Source organism: Paramormyrops kingsleyae, chromosome 14, assembly GCF_048594095.1.
Source record: "Paramormyrops kingsleyae isolate MSU_618 chromosome 14, PKINGS_0.4, whole genome shotgun sequence".
NCBI classification, from domain to species: Eukaryota; Metazoa; Chordata; class Actinopteri; order Osteoglossiformes; family Mormyridae; genus Paramormyrops; species Paramormyrops kingsleyae.
The window spans coordinates 15,207,715-15,225,022 of record NC_132810.1 but is presented as its reverse complement, the minus strand read 5'-3'; positions in this window follow the sequence as shown (position 1 = coordinate 15,225,022).

Here is a 17,308-nt window from a genome sequence, read left to right as displayed (position 1 = left end):
CACTACTTACATTTACCATCCCATGTACCCATGAATTATTTAACTAGCACACCTAGTTTAGCTAATTGATACCTCATCAGGATATTCAAATCTAAATTAAAATTTCAGCACCAGCTCAATTAATTAAACACATGGACTAGCTGAGGTGGCCCTGAAGACAGCTTTGGGAACCAAAGCGGTGTTCATATAGACATCCAACAAGACACCAATAACTGAAGAAGACATTCCTGTTCATTTGTGTGTTACTGTTAATTGTCAGTTCTAATGTCAAATTATGTTTTTGGTGAGCAAACATTCCTACCCAGATAAATGCCCTTTATTTCCTTTGCCTGTGTTTTTTTTACACAGCGCTGGGTCTGTTCTAAAGGCTGCACTTGGCATTTAGTTTTGCTTCCATATTACTGCCAGATTTTCAATTTTATCTCCCTCACGTGCGCGGCACCCGGCATGGACACGGACACTCACAGAAAACAAGGAGAGTCTCACAGGAGGTTAGAGCCACAGCGTCATGCAGCGGAGGACAGGAACCGCAGGACCTGACGCCCGATTGGTTGGGAAGGATGGCAAACTGGGGCAAAGGGGACAGGCAACTCCCCGTGTTTATTAGAAAGAGGATTGCGTGAGTTTAGCATCAGCCGTGCTCAGATAGGAACAAAGATTTCTGTTTCGTCAACATCTCTGATCTATACAGTACCAGGTGCGAAAGGCTTATAACAGTAATGAGGCTTGTAACCTGTTGGATAAAGAATATATACCAACGAAGTTTCAGAAACAAGTTTCCACTGATGCCTTAATGTGTACAGGGGGCCCAGTTCTGTTACCAGTCATCCATATTATCTATGCAGGGTCCTAGTCTGAGGTCTGGAAAGACTGGCAGGGGCACAGCAGCCCCATCCTAAGGGCTGAGATGCCCAAAGCCATGAAAAGTCAATGTCAAGGTATCTCTATCTTCAGCTATATGATGGAAGGGTCATACACTAAGAATCAAATGTCAATCACTTCGGTCATAGTGCAACAAAACAGTAATAAATAGGATATAAGACAATTAAACATGACATACTGACGTATGGCCGTAAGAGGAATATTGTTAAAAATGCAGTTTAAAAAATAGAATTGTGCTATAGCACGATATGTAAAGACTCTGAGGTGACTCTACATCAGTGATGGCCAATCTTATCCAGAAAGATCCGCTGTGTACGTGGGTTGCAGCTCCCTATTAGATTACTAATTAGGACAGATTGGTTGATGAGTCCTCACACCTGGGATTGAGCAGCTGACCTAAAGGTTACCCCAAAAACCTGCAAACACAATGGCCCTTTGCGGATTGGGAATTCATGTTTTATGTTACAGCCAGAGGGCTCTACATTATAGCCAGGGGGTCTCAGAGACACTCAGGGGTGACTCCACATTATAGCCTAGGGGCAGGGGGGGGGGCAGCTCAAAGACACTCAGATGTATCTACATTATAGCCAGGGGGCTCAGACACTTCTCTGAGGGGGTCCTCTTAGACGCCGGTCACACAGCACACACACTCCCAGTCCAATTACAACCAAAGACACAGAGCCAGACAGAAAGACTCACACACACATACACGTAGTCACACAGATAGAGACATACAGATAAAGCCACACACTCACACACACACACACACACACACACACACACACACACACACACACACATACATTCTGTCTGGACTTTGCATACTGTATGTCTGTGTTGGATCCTACCTTTGTCCTACCATAAAGGAGAAAATCTACAGTATCTACAGATGACCAAACTATAAAGAATGATTACCTCACATAGTCGTCTTATGTCTACCTCAGAGACGAACATACCAGCGGTCTTCAGAGTGATGCTGGGATAAATTCAGGGTGGGCATCACAAAATCTAACACAAACGGTCCAGTAACACACAACATTACACGAACTGTGAATGGCTGCCGATGCAAGAACTGATCAGTGTTCTTACCAAAGGGTAATGGCAGCTTACATCAAGCCGATACCACCACCAGGCCCCTACCTCGCCGCCGCCAGGCCCCTACCTCACTAACACCATGAGTCTCCACCTCCCCCACCAGCTTCTCACCTCTCCACACATCAGGCTTTGTCAGCAGCATTATCTCCTAGGGCAGCCCCAGCATAATCTGGCAACAACCCCAGAGTCCCAATGCCCAGGCTCACATGATCCGTTTGCCCAGATGTTTCTAAGACCACAAGCTAATACTATCACAATCTAAGCAGTATTTGGAATTTTACTGTACATGTTAGTCAAAACTTATTCATCTGCTATAATTATTGGGACTAGCATGTATCCAACTCATGTCACGGATAGATCTTAACTGGCAATAACACAGCAGCAAAATTGTTTTACCATAACATTCAGACCTCTAACACTGAATGTGGATGGATTACATCATCTATCCAATCTGCAATGTACCCGACCCCCACGGCTCCCCCTGCAGGCGGCGCAGGTGAGCGGCCACCAGGCACTCATCTCCCTAGGGAGGTGTTTTGGACATGTCCAGGTGGGAGAAGACCCCGGTGCAGACCCAGGACACGCTGGAGAGATTATACCTCTTGGCTGGCCTGAGAACGCCTTGGTATCCCCCAGACAAGCTGGAGGAGGGGGCTGGGGAGAGGGAGGCCGGGGCATCTCTGCTTAGACTGCTGCCCCCGCGACCCAACCCCGCATGAGCGGTGAAGAATAAGTTGACGGACAGACAGATGGATACACACACATAGATATTACCGCCCCTGTTGTATAGTGTGGCTTAGCATTTATAGCCCTTAGCATGACAGCTCCAGGCAACACTGAATTTCTATTATCAGCAAGGGCCAGGAAATGAGAGCGTTACTGACCGAAATGCAGCATGGAGTACAGAATTGTCAGGTAAGGAAACTTTGCTTTTTTTTGTTAAGTGCCCTGAATTCATGGGCTCAAAGCATTGAGATTGCGGCAGACCTGAGGGCCAGTTTGTACTCTGGTAAAGAAATATTAGCCTAGAAAGCTTCAAGCACTGTAGCTCAGTCCAGTACTGAGACAGTTCAAAGTCGATTTTGATGTGTCAGATTCTATCTACACTCAATGTTTGCTATTTAAAATGTACTTTGATCATTCACTTTCCTTCCCAAAATAAGTTTAACTGCATTGGGTGCTTATTTCCAAGATTAAGACTTGTGTAGATACCTGGGACTGGTATTATGGCTGTTCATTAAAAATGGTGAGCAACTAGGAAGTTATTCCTCTGTATTTTTATACTGCTCATGTTTGTGGTGGAGGATCCTTTGTTCAATTTCAGACTATATTTTACCAAAACATGTTAGCTGTGGGAGCGAGGACCTCCAACACACGAACTACTGTCACAAATACCCATTTTCAAAATATAATGTAAAAAGAAATTCCAGAATTGAATCTGGGTATTTTGTTCTAATGTCACCACTAAATAAATAAATAAATAAACAAATAACCTCAGATCAGACATCTAGCATTGGGAGGCCCTCTAGTGGTTCATTAAAGAAGCAACACATTTAGTTATATGGTGTAACTGCCTGTTACAGCATAGGTGGAAGTTACGTTTTTCTTTGCGAAAATACCCAGTTTAAGCTGAGCCGACTCCATTTGGCAGTAAGATTTTGGGCAGGCAGGTGTACTGGGTTACAGGTTGTAACCAAATGAAGTACTCATGCAGCACACCATCAATACAGGCATTGTCAAGCACTGAATTGAACACACAGCACATGTGCACAGAATAACTGCAGGCCTGAGACTGCAGACAGGGGGAATGGATCGTCAATCATGCAGTTTATTTCAATTTGGCCACACTGAGGGTGACTACTGTGCATCTAATGTTCTTCAGGAGAAACATCTGGGTCCAGATCTTACTGGGATTAGCAGTCAGTGTCCCTGACTGGAGGAATTGAAACAGGGATTACAGATTGAGAAATGTTCCTCATATGCTTCGAGCAAGAGATGATGCTAAACAGACAGTCTCGCATGATACGGCAGTCAGGTCTGTAGAACGTTTTGTCACAGGACAGCAAGCAAATACGATGAAAAGCAGCAAAAATTGCGTTTAAAAGACCCGCAACCAGAGAAAGCGTATGCAAAGATAGAAATTTAAAGACAAAGCCAATGCCAGAAAAATCTAAAAGAATGCCAGGATTTAATCTGTTAACTGTTCCGACTCGACAGCCTGTTTAGGGAGCAAAAACATCAACAGGAGACAGAATGAGAGCAGAGACGTTTCCAAGCGCATCAAGGACGGCCTGGTTCATTCACGACCAAACGGAAAGGACAACTGAAAAGGGATCATCTGACAGCAGCTCAGCGGCACAGAGCATTACAGCGAGTCAGCAGGACACGGAGGCGAGATGCTTGCATGAGCCAAGCGTATAAAAATAAAAGCGGTCATTGGTTCAGCAAATCGGTGTATGATTATAGCGAAGATCATAAGAACATGGACTCCAGTCAGTGCAAAAGCTGCTCTCATGCCTATAGCAGACAGGATCCATTTCAAGCGGCACTGACCTGAGGTAGAGCCACATCGGACCCGGCCGTGTCAGCGTCCTGCCGTCAGCTTGCCGCTTTCTGGAGGCTTCCTGGGCGTTCTCCACAGAGGCATGCCCGTCCACAAGGGGGCGCTGCAGCTCCCCTGCCCAACCACCTGCCTCCATTATGCATCACTGCCAGCCTCTGCAGTTTCATCCTGATGTTTGCCCACAAGCCAGGGGCCACCAGGATTTCGCAGTTAGCAGAGTTAAGTTATGCTTGTCCGGTTAGACTTTAGGTAATGAACATTCTTATTGGACAATGCTAACTTCTAGCTTAAGCTAACCCAGCTAAGTGAGAAGTCCTGCTTCATGGAACACCCTCCCAGGTCTCACCAGAACACGGATGGTCATTCCGAAACACTTTCACTAAAGCAGTATAGCAACAGAATTCACATGACAGCAAGCCAGTGAGCAAATCAGAAATGAGCATGTCAACCAATCAGAAAGCACAACCCAAAACAGCATGTTCCTTAAATTCCAACAGATGCATCCATTACATTGGTATACACATTGTAAACTGTGGGTGGCGCTCATGTGCTTCAGTTTCAACATTCCGGTGCGAGGAACTCAAATGTCACCTGGCACACAGGACAAAACAGGTACTTATGTGGCATCAGACAAATATCCAGAGAAAACTATAAAGGAAACCAGACTTCAAGACCACAATAAGAAGTCATGTGACCATATATCGCAGAAATAGACAGGAAAAGCAGCTACTGAAGACCTTAACCTCACGCGACATCATCCAGAAGGCAGGATAAGGTGGAGTTCCCACAGCCAGAGGGAACGCCTCCTTCTGACCAGCCCATCTTGTCTCCTAGCAACACATACATCAGCTTCTGTGCCCATTATTTGGTTAAAACTGTTCCAGCAAAAGTTTTTGTAAAACTAAACGTCTCAGACACACGCAATGGGCAGAAAAGCAGCATGGGGAGGATCCACACAAGTGATTCCGGGAAGAAGCACCGTGGGGAGCCGGTTGTAGGGCTGAGTATGAGCAGGACATTATAGTGTGATCTGCAGAATGTGTGTCACGGAGCTGGACCCACATCAGACAGCAGGCTTAATTAGAGAAAGGGCCACTACAGGGGGAAAAACACGCACAAAACAGGCCCCAATTAATGAGCAAACTCACAATCAAAAACCACACCAACAACGCACAATGTCTGTTTATGGTCAACTGGCGGGCCCCAAATATCTGGGGCCCAACACAAATGCATGGTACGAGTGGTGGTACATAACGCCACTGCATCCTAAAGTCAGGACTTGAACCTGGAACCCTGTGGTCACCAAGACCAGTTCCTGCTACAGGGTTTGAAAATATGTCCCACTCTTCCATGCAGTCACAATGTCTGCTAATGCAGCTGATCAACCTATTCGGAAATCGAGTGAAATGGAATGGCTTTGTGCATAATTAGTCCTTAATATCTCCTGTGGTCCATTTTAGAATAATTTGCACATTCATACGCCGTACTGGTCCTAGCCAATATGGCACCAAGCATCACCGCCGGCGCCCCCTGTCTGAGGCAAAGGGAAATAGGCTGGCAGCTTGGCGCCCCCTGTCTGAGGCAGAGGGAAATAGGCTGGCAGCTTGGCGCCCCCTGTCTGAGGCAGAGGGAAATAGGCTGGCAGCTTGGCGCCCCCTGTCTGAGGCATAGGGAAATAGGCTGGCAGCTTGGCGCCCCCTGTCTGAGGCATAGGGAAATAGGCTGGCAGCTTGGCGCCCCCTGTCTGAGGCAGAGGGAAATAGGCTGGCAGCTTGGCGCCCCCTGTCTGAGGCATAGGGAAATAGGCTGGCAGCTTGGCGCCCCCTGTCTGAGGCAGAGGGAAATAGGCTGGCAGCTTGGCGCCCCCTGTCTGAGGCAGAGGGAAATAGGCTGGCAGCTTGGCGCCCCCTGTTTGAGGCAGAGGGAAATAGGCTGGCAGCTTGGCGCCCCCTGTCTGAGGCAGAGGGAAATAGGCTGGCAGCTTGGCGCCCCCTGTCTGAGGCAGAGGGAAATAGGCTGGCAGCTTGGCGCCCCCTGTTTGAGGCAGAGGGAAATAGGCTGGCAGCTTGGCGCCCCCTGTCTGAGGCAGAGGGAAATAGGCTGGCAGCTTGGCGCCCCCTGTTTGAGGCAGAGGGAAATAGGCTGGCAGCTTGGCGCCCCCTGTCTGAGGCAGAGGGAAATAGGCTGGCAGCTTGGCGCCCCCTGTTTGAGGCAGAGGGAAATAGGCTGGCAGCTTGGCGCCCCCTGTTTGAGGCAGAGGGAAATAGGCTGGCAGCTTGGCGCCCCCTGTCTGAGGCATAGGGAAATAGGCTGGCAGCTTGGCGCCCCCTCAGAAGCTGGTGCACTAGGCAGCCGCCTACGTCGCCTACAGGATTTACTGGCCCTGCTTAGACAACACTTTCAGTGATATAATTGAATGCTACCCATAGAATGATACACTGATTTTTTAAATTATTTTCAGGTCAATGTGGCTGTTGTGCACTTTGTACCCGCACTGCACCGCAATTCCCCTTTTCATGTGATCTGAGTTGTTGTGCATTAAATATTTAATCAAAATGATGTACATTGTAATATATTCATTCATTCAAAATGCTGGCAAGTGAAGACGGACACACAAGTGCACACAAACAGGCAGACACACAAACACACACACACAAAAACACACACACACTCACTTAGGGAATAGCGTTCCTACACTCAGGGAGTAATTTAGTGCTGAAAAGCCCAAGTACAGAAAAGGCTCATAAATGTTAATCACCAGCAGCCATTAACTCATTAAAAGCAAAGCCATTCATCAATAGAACAGCAAAAATAAATTATCATGATGTACAACAGGATTGAAGTATTAATTAAGCTAATTGCATTATCTGGTGACCATGTGCAGCTTGGTGTAGTGGTACTTTGCCAGGGGAAAACATCCTGTCCCACCTTCTGTCCCACTCCACACCCCATCAGACCCCATCGTGATGGCATCTCCGGTATCAGGGGCCTGCAGTAAAATGGGAGGGGCTCCCCACACCCGGGGGCTCGTTAGGCGACCTGTTACAGGGATGGCTGCATGTGTGTCAGCACGTGGTCAGCCTTAAACGGCTCAATCTCCTCCTATCAGCGGCGGAGGCACCTGCCTGGACCCCTCCCATTAAGGCGAGATACGGCCTTGGGGCAGCCCAGTTCTGCTCACGTCGGATGGCAATGCCTACTGTCAAGTTATGGTAGGTTTCGACAGCTCAGCTCTTGGCCAAACTTGAAAACGGCCAGTCCAGGACTGAGGGACGCAAGGGACAACTCACTCAATTATTGTCTTCTTTATTTAGAAGCAAGATTAGGTTGATACCCGATTAGGTTGATAACCTTTAAGGATAAACAACGGGAAATATTGCCTCATATATAGAACCTACAAACAATAAACAAACACTTCTAAGCTAAACATTATTTAAACTAAACAAACATCTCATTTTATTCATAAATCTCCCAGCCATCGCTGTTACACAAAAGGCTAAAGGTTGATAAAAGTCTAAGAAACCAAGTCCAGCAAATTTAGGGAAACACATCAAGCTGACATGAGTCACACAACATAATGCTGCTTCATTTAAATGAGCTATACTAAGTACGCAAACAGTAGATGCAAACAAATGATAGCTTCTTTTATTCTACAACCATAAACCATAGCTTCTTTTAAGACTAAATACTTATCACATAACACCTTTAAACACCTTAAACAGTCCTGTACTTCATTTACTTCTCTGTGAACAAGTATACTCAATTTGTGCATTCCAAACTTAATACATTTTAAATGTCCATCTCCCTACCAGTTGCGTCTCCAGCGTCTTTGACCGTGAGCTGAGCGTTCTTTTGCTCGTTGAGATCCCAGTGAAGCCTTCTTCAAACCTTTCCTCGATGGTGCACAGGTATATGGGTCCCCCCAGAAACACTGACTCAACTTTAGGTTTGATGATGTACACAGGATGTTCTCTCTGCCCCCTGCCATACCTCCCAAAGACTGCCTAGCAGGCTGGGAAGAGCAACCACCCCCCCATATGCCTTATGGGAAATGATAAATAACCCGAGGAACCATGGGGGGGTCTCTGGCAAGTCCGTGGGCAGCCACCACCACAGAGCGGCACACAGTGAAAAGAAAAGTGAAAATTATAATGAAAAGGTGGGATGCTGTGTGTCATTGGCCATCTCGGGCAGCGTCTGGGCGTTTGCGTTCACCTGGGGCACACTGATTGGTTCCTCCTGTGTGTAAACATTCCGCTATCCGGATACCAGGTTCGTGCACAACAGTGCGGGATTCAGAACCAGTACCAGAATTAGGCTGTTGTCCAAGTATGTTCACTGGCGCAGGAAGGATTTCTCTGGTTGTCAACAACTCTCATACACAGGTATGTATTTTACATTAGAAACATTAGATACAAACATAGTCTACATAAGACAAGGATCATATAAAGACCGGTTGATATATACAACATGCATATATGTTTGAAAAGTGTAGACAAAGTACATGTCAGTGCAAGTCCAGGAGTCAGTATGGATACAGCCTTGTGAACATCTCTGTAAATGCATCAAATGTCCCAAAACAGCCAGTGTGTTAAACAAATACAGTAATGTGTATGAACAGCTTAAATACAAATAATGGAAGTAATTTTAACCTGCATTTAAATTTAAATTCAACATTACATACAGTATTACGCATAAGTATAATGCATTTAGAATATGTTGTATTAACATTAAGTTATAAGTATCAAAATCATTACTCACATAAAATCATAAAGCACTTGGTGCTTTGCTTGAATGTAGCATTTAAAATCAGTTTCAGGAATGAAACGTTGCAGCAGGTTTATTGCCTAAATAAAATATATTACTGAAGAGAGTGGTACTTCGTTGCCAGGCAACAGCACCTGCTTTCAGAGGCAGCTTAAAAGACTTTGCTTCTGTGTCTCCTGTTTAAGTACTTTGTGGTGCTGTTTTGCCTCGCGGAATGTATGCTGCAGGTATTTAAGTGCTTGAAGTCCCTCTGAATTAGGATTCCAGCAAAGCAAAAAGTTGTGAGGACATAAATGGAATTCAAAAAGAAGATGACAGCGAGAGGAGAGAGTGCCAGACGGGGGGTGGGGGGTGGGGCATCCCACTGGGAAGCCTGGGTGTGATTCTGGGCAAACGGGGGACACTCTCAGAAGCACATGTTCAATCTTAGGGGGTGGTGATTAAAAGGATGTTAATTTCTTTGTACGCAGCAAGTCTGTGAGTCTCCCCTGCAATGCACTGCATCATCTCCCCAACACCAACGCCCCCCCCCACAATAACAAACCCCAGAGCACTCAAACACCCAGCCGATTAGCTTTGGAAGCAAAGGCGCCCCCATATCCGACCCCCCAGGCCTAGCAGCATCCCAGACAGAAATTAGCCAATCTCCAGGCAACAAGGTGCATGGGGGCCACATACCTGGAGAGGAAGCTCCTTTGGACTGGCTATTCAGACAGGGGGGGAAGCAGCCAAGTGCTGTGCCTCACAGTGCCCGGGACAGCCATGGCGACAGCGAGACAGGACAGGATAGACTGAAGCCTCGGACAAGATGAGAAGATGGGATCAGATTGATTGAACCCCAGGGGCAAATTTTTGTTGTCCAGCCTCATTACAGAAATTACTTCCAGCACAACAGGCCATTTCCTCTGATGAGCAGCATGGTAGCAGACCGCGGGACTGCCTTCCCATACGGTAAAGTCTCCTAAAAATAACATATGACTCTTATGTGCTTTACCCAAATCATACAATCATACAATGCATTTTAATGTAATGTGTCACTCTGTTTCATTAGAGTAATATAAAAGCAATATAAAATTTTACTATGAAACAATGAGCAATAAACATGTATTTCCTACTAAAGCCACATGTTATCACGTATGGTAAAGTTCATGTAAAAGTTTTATATTTTCTCTGTAGGCTTTTCCCTTGACTGCCTTACGTGTCCTGGGTATGACGTTAAACTGCATCCGGCACTGCAAGCGGTCCTCCAACTTAGAGGGAATTTTTTGGGGGTTGGGGCCGGAACTGGTACTCCAGCCACTGTAAAACAACTTGATTAAAACAAGCTAGATACTCTTCTGGGGCCTCATGTATAAACGGTACTTACGCACGAAAATGTTGCGCACGCCCGTTTCCACGCTCACGTCGAGATGTATAAAAACTAAACTTGGCGTACCGCCACGCACATTCTCACGGCAACCCCAGACAAGGCGTACGCAAGTTTCTGCTCGATTTGGCAAAATGGAGGCACCTACTGGCAAAAGAGTGCTACTGCAGTTTCACTGTGTCAGACTCGCATTCATGACGCGGTCTGCATGAAATACACCGAAATTATTTGGCCATCGGTCACCTGATCGTAATCAATCTGTGACAATAAAACTTTGTCACAAAAAAAAATATTCCAACCATGGCTGCTCTTGCATTGTTAGAGGACATTGCAAATGGAAGAGTCAGAATAGAGCTCGTATTCAGGGATCATATACTGATTTACCCAAATGCTGTTAAGACTCTTACGGTGAGCGGCGCTCGTTTTTTCACGTCGATTTTAATGTCCGACCACTCTTTTTTAATTTCGGCCACCGTGCGAATTTCGGAACCAACACTTTTAACTGTGCCACTCCGTCAACTTTCGTTTATTGCTGATGCCACTTATACCACCAAATAATATCACTTTTCTTTTCTCGATTTCTGTTAACATGACCTCCACTTCGCACTCGCTGAAATACTTCTTTTTCCCTCGTGGTTTATCCATTGTTGTTTAAGAACAACATATATAGAACAAAGCGGGCGTTTATATAGATTTACATATGCAAATATACATAATTATGGGCGGGGGGGGGGGGGGGGGGCTGTGGGCTCGTTCACGTACGTAAAATTTCACGCTCATTCGGATTTATAAAGGGAATGTGCGTAGATCTGTGCTTACGCACAGTTTTATGCATCTGGATTTTTTCTTGCTTACGCACATTCCTAGTTTTGTCCGTACGCCATGTTTTAGTGTGAATTCTACGCACGTCGTTATACATGAGGCCCCTTGTCTCTAACTCGCTGACTCCAAAAAACCCAAGAGCCTGTTCGATGAACGAATCGAAGTTACAGGTTTTCGGACACTCGGTGAATCAAAAGAGCCTTTTCGATGAACGAATCGAAACTTACGGGTTTTCGGACACTCGGTCGGTGAATCAAACGAACGGTTCGCGAACCGATCCCAAGAGCCCTCGCAGCGTTTACTGCGGAAATACAGTTACGCTGATGAATATGGTAAGATAAATGCATCTATTGGCAATTTATGAAAGCAGTATAGTTATTAAATTATATATATATATATATATATATATATATATATATATATATATATATATACACTGTATAATCATATTAAAATAACGCCCTTATTGCATTTGGCGTTTATACAACTGTTTGTGCACGTTTATTTGTGCTTATTGTATGTGACTGCTTACAGTATTATTACTGTACTTTGTCTTTTCATGTTATTTCAAGGGTCCAATTACTCGCACATATCTTTTCCTGTATTAAAATAAAAGTGCAAATGTGTCCTATTTCTCCAGCAAAATTGCTACAAAGACTAAACTGAATGCATTCAACAATGTAAAAACAAATCATACTTAAACAAGGCATATGTTCTGTAATAAATATTTTATTCGTGATAATGTTATTGTTGTTATTATGCCTGTGGTTCAGTCACTTATACTCGTGCACAATATGCTTGCAAATATTTTAAAAGCAAACTATCAAAAGTATAGGCCTACATTTTTATATCAACACAAAGTAATACTAAACAATAACACAAACCAACAAATAAAACACTTAAATTCAAATGCTTTCGAATTTATTTACACGTTTTTTCTGCAGAAATGTGGGTTAAAGACTCCGGTTGCTGAATTAGTCTATTGATATACGCTCTCAGCAACTCCCCGAGAGCCCGTTCGACGGGTTTTCGGACACTCGGTGAATTAAAAGAACCTGTTCGATGAACGAATCGAACTTACGGGTTTTCGGACACTCAGTAGGTGAATCGAACGAACAGTTCGCGAACCGATCCCAAGAGCCCTCGCGGCGTTTACTGCAGAAATGCAGTTATACGTTGTTAAAAGGAATAAAATAAACGCAGCTCTTCATCATTCATCACAACAGTAAATTATTGCATTTCTGTATAATAAAACTATATGTCTTTCATCAAAGAACAAACTAAGATATTTATTAACTTTGACGTTTACACAACAACGTATGCAAGTTTACTTATGCTCATTGTATGGGTATGTGTGATTGTATTGGTAATATTGCAGTTGTTGTTAACTGTGATGTAGTCCTTGATACTCATGCACATGAATTTGGCTTAAGTAAAGAAAATAAGAACTATATATACACATATATTATTCAGCAGCGACACCATTTCTGCCTTTTATATACTGCTTTTTTACTGTGAATAGTCAAGCTGAACATTTTTGTTGAACACGAGCGCTGTCTTTGTCAAACAACGTAACCTTGAGACAGATTTATTATCCGATCCCACAATTCGTTGAGTCATATGATCAGGCGCAAAAAAAAAGACGGAAAAAATGAATCATATAGAATCGGTTTTAGAATCGATTCATTACAACGGAAAGCTCGAAAGAATCGAATCAGTTAATTGAGCCGAACTTCCCATCACTACACCTGGCTGTGGCAGATGGATGGCCATTTCCAGAGGGTGGGACTGGACCGTGTTTCCGGGCGGGATCCCGAGGAGTTTGAGGAGTTTCGCTGTGTGGTGGGTGCGGCAACGTGCTGCGTCAGCGCATGCTCCCTAACCTGACCCGACCCGACCTGCCTTACATGTCAATTGTACGTTTTCTTTTCTTGGTATGATTGTGGCCATAATCACACAAGAAAAAATACTGACTTGTAGTGAACACAGACCTATTAAAACAATGTATTGTCATATATAACTGAAATGAGAAAAATGCTTGATAGCCTTACAAGAACCATACTGTCTTTTTCATATGGGTTCAGGATCCACTGGGCTCGTGGCGCCTTAAACTGTTTCACCTGGAAACATTTTAGCCATTTTAGCCTGACAGCCGCTATTAACAAACCCGCAAATTAGTTTAAAAAGAAAAGGTCTCGTGTTTCACAATGAATCGGTGAAATTTTGACAGCTAAATGCACAATAATGGAATTATGAAATCCTGTAACTATGAAATTAGTCATCTGGCGCTAAATTGCACTCCTTTGTTTTGTCCAAAACAGAATTCAATCAGAGAGAACTGTTTACATCTCCCAGTTAGATTTTGGCCAGTTTACAGTGAAGAGCACCCTCATTAAAGGCTACTGTAGGAGATACTGCTGTTTGTATGAAAACTGCGGGGGGCAAACACTGTCGTTAGTGAGCACCTGTCAGACTTTCCTGACCAGTATCCTTTTTGCTGCCATTTAGATTCCTCTCTTGGTCGAGTCGTTACTCGGCGGCACTTCACGAAACTTTAACGCTGGAATGCTACAGGCAGTAAGATACAACCAGAATGATTTTTTAAAAATGTTACTGGTATTTTATATTGGTGCTTAATTCTGTTCGGCATTTAACTGCAGAAAATGGACCATGCAGCCTCCTAAGTGCAAAGGACACAGGACCGAGGTCCAAATCGATTTTTATAGTTCCCTCATAAATTGGCCCTTAGTCATTGAAGGTAAGAATTACTACAATAATATGTCTACAGTTCCAATAAAAAATATCCGAGATAATATTTATGCTTGCCCATGCTGTGTGTACGCGCCATACCTGTCAAGTTTTGGATTCGAAAATAAGGGAAATTTTCCGGCACCCACCGCGAGCCATCCCACCACCCCAACCAAGCTCCAGTATCCCTTACGTTTTAAGACAGGTGTACAAGAAATCTAAAATAACCACTTGTCATTTACATTTTTTTTCATTACACATTTTCTTTTAATTTCTCATGTTCATTCACTAATGACTTATTATACAGATTTGTTGCAGACAAATTAACGTTGTTTTTCGCACACAGCATTGCCATTTTAACCTCCGCATTTATGACCTGGTTAATGTTATAAATGACCTGCGGATTACTGCAGGTGGCAGTTTTCGCGAGGCTACTGACAGTTCAGTTTGGAGAAGCAGAGGATTTTTTTTTAAATTATATTATACGGGAGATTTACGGGAAAATACTAATACGGGAGGACGGCGGGAAAGAGGGGTAAAATACGGTAGTTTCCCGGCCAAAACGGGAGACTTGACAGCTATGGTACGCGCAGGGAAATAAGTTACGCGGAACGTTTCTCAGCGTAAAGGGTAACGCTTCAGTCTCAGCCTCACATTTGCTGTGATAGCATCGTTTGTTGGTAATAATGCTTTTTTTCATTGAAAATATCAGGTAATACACTGTACTTTATATCATTTTAGTAGCCATTGCTCACCAAAACGTTACGCAATAGTTGTACAAATGTTATAACCTAAAAGTCTGCAATTTACGAACAAATTAATGAATACAGAGTAATAATAAAAATAAACAATGCAGACCTCATGGCATAGTCTAGGGTTGGGGCATGACTTGGGGTTGTCACGATCTGCCCAGCCGGGACCGGGGAAGCAGGATCGTCAGGACTCAAGCGATCGGGAAACGCGGGGTTTAATTGAGACCAGGCAGAACAACACAATGACGTTACAATGACCGGACTGGGGAAACAAACTGAAACGCGGACTAAATACAGAGGACTAATGACGACAACCAGAAACAGCTGATCACACTGGGATCCCACACGAGGTTAACGAGGGGGCGTGGCACATGGGAGGAGCAGAAAATCGGGGCAGGACAGGGGTAGTGTTGGGGTACATTATTTATCGTTTTGGAAGCCATTACGAAAAAATGCTTTTCTTGTTTAATCCTGTTCGTTTGTGTTTAAATGCTAAAAAACATATTTAGGTGTAATTTTTTGGGACCGGGAACCAATTAATTGGTTTTCCATTATTTCTTATGGAGAAAATTCGATCATATTACGATTCGAATCCGAGTTCTGAACGGATTAAGTTCAAGTTCTGCGGTACCACTGTAGGCTATTATTTATCCAGAGTATAGAGGCTCAGTATACATTCCTACGTGTGCAAAATGCAAAGCTTCATTATCGAGGAATTAAAACTAAGTAATTGTGCTTTAAATTGTGCTTCGATTTATCAAATTAACCTCTAAATATATGTTTGTACGTTTAAATAAGATACTATTTTTATTTCAAAATGCATGACGTTATTTTCTCTTTAATACAAAAACGCACGCCTCACGGGAAATAGCCAGCTACATGGAAAGTGCACGCGCCCCCAAATGCACGTTTCTGGTTTTCATTTACAGTCATTCTGCAGACGTCGCGAACCGAAATCAGAGAAGGGTCTGAATGTGACCGCGCCCATTTTTCTCGTTGCTTTTATGACTTCTTCATAAACTGCGTAGATTAAATCTATATCAAGTTTTAAAATTAATAATTTTAATATGATAAGTTTAATATGAATAGCTTATGAAAATTTAAAAAAATAACTCGCGTTATGGTTTCACAGACTGCAGGATAGATATGAAAACAACCAATAAAAGTATAGAAATATGAAGGCTAGATTAGACTCCTATTAAGTATGAAAGATTTGGGAAAAAACAATCTTTTGCTAAAGCTGCGGACAAACTGTGACTAAGAGCATCCGTAAAATATCCACAGTTTGTCCACATACCCCCAAGTTTCTGCTCCATACTTACCTGTCAGCACTAAAACCTAAGATGGATCTGTTTTACCCAAAGAGGGCGAAGAACGAAGGGATTTGTTCTGGAGGTTGCTAGGAGACCGCACGGACAGGTCAAGCTGGGAAGATGTTTTCTACACGTTTTCCTTTTTTGGCATGATTTACCCCCCCAGAAAGTTAAAACACATTTCGAATGCATTTCGATTTCCTACAACAGAATTAGCAGACAAGATGACCTTTGATTCTAATCTAGTGTGTGGTTCTCATTCGGATTGTATACGTAGCTATAATATACCCGTCAGCCATAACATTAAAACCACTGAGAGGTGAAGTGAATAACATTGATTATCTTATTACAATGGCACCTGTCAAGGGAGCCATTATATATTAGGCAAGTGAACAGTCAGTTCTTGCAGTTGATGTGCTGGAAGCAGGAAAAATGTCCAAGTGGAAGGATCTGAGTGACTTTGACACAGGCCAAACTGTGATGGTGACAACTGGGTCAGGTCTTGTGGGGTGTTCCTACCAAATGTGGTCCAAGGAAGGCCAACCGGTGAACCAGAGATGGGATCATGGATGCCCAAGGGTGACTGATATGCTTGGGGAGCAAAGGCTGGTCTCTCTGGTCTGAACACACAGTGTATCGTAGCTATGGCCTCATCTGATGAGTCACATTTTTTGTTATATCATGTGGATGACGAAGTGCATGTGCATTGTTTACCTGGGAATGAGATGGTACCATGATGCATTATGGGAAGAAGGCAAGCCCGCAGAGGCAGTGTGATGCTCTGAGCAATGGTCTGCTGGGAAGCCTTGGGTCCTGGCATTCATGTGGATGTCACTTTCACACGTACCACCTACCTAAACATTGTGGCAGACCAAGTACACCCCTTCATGGCAACAGTATTCCCCAATGGCAGTGGCCTCCTTCAGCAGGATAATGCACCCTGCCACACTGCAGAAATTGTTCACGAATGGTTTGAGGAACATGAAAAAGATTGCAAAGT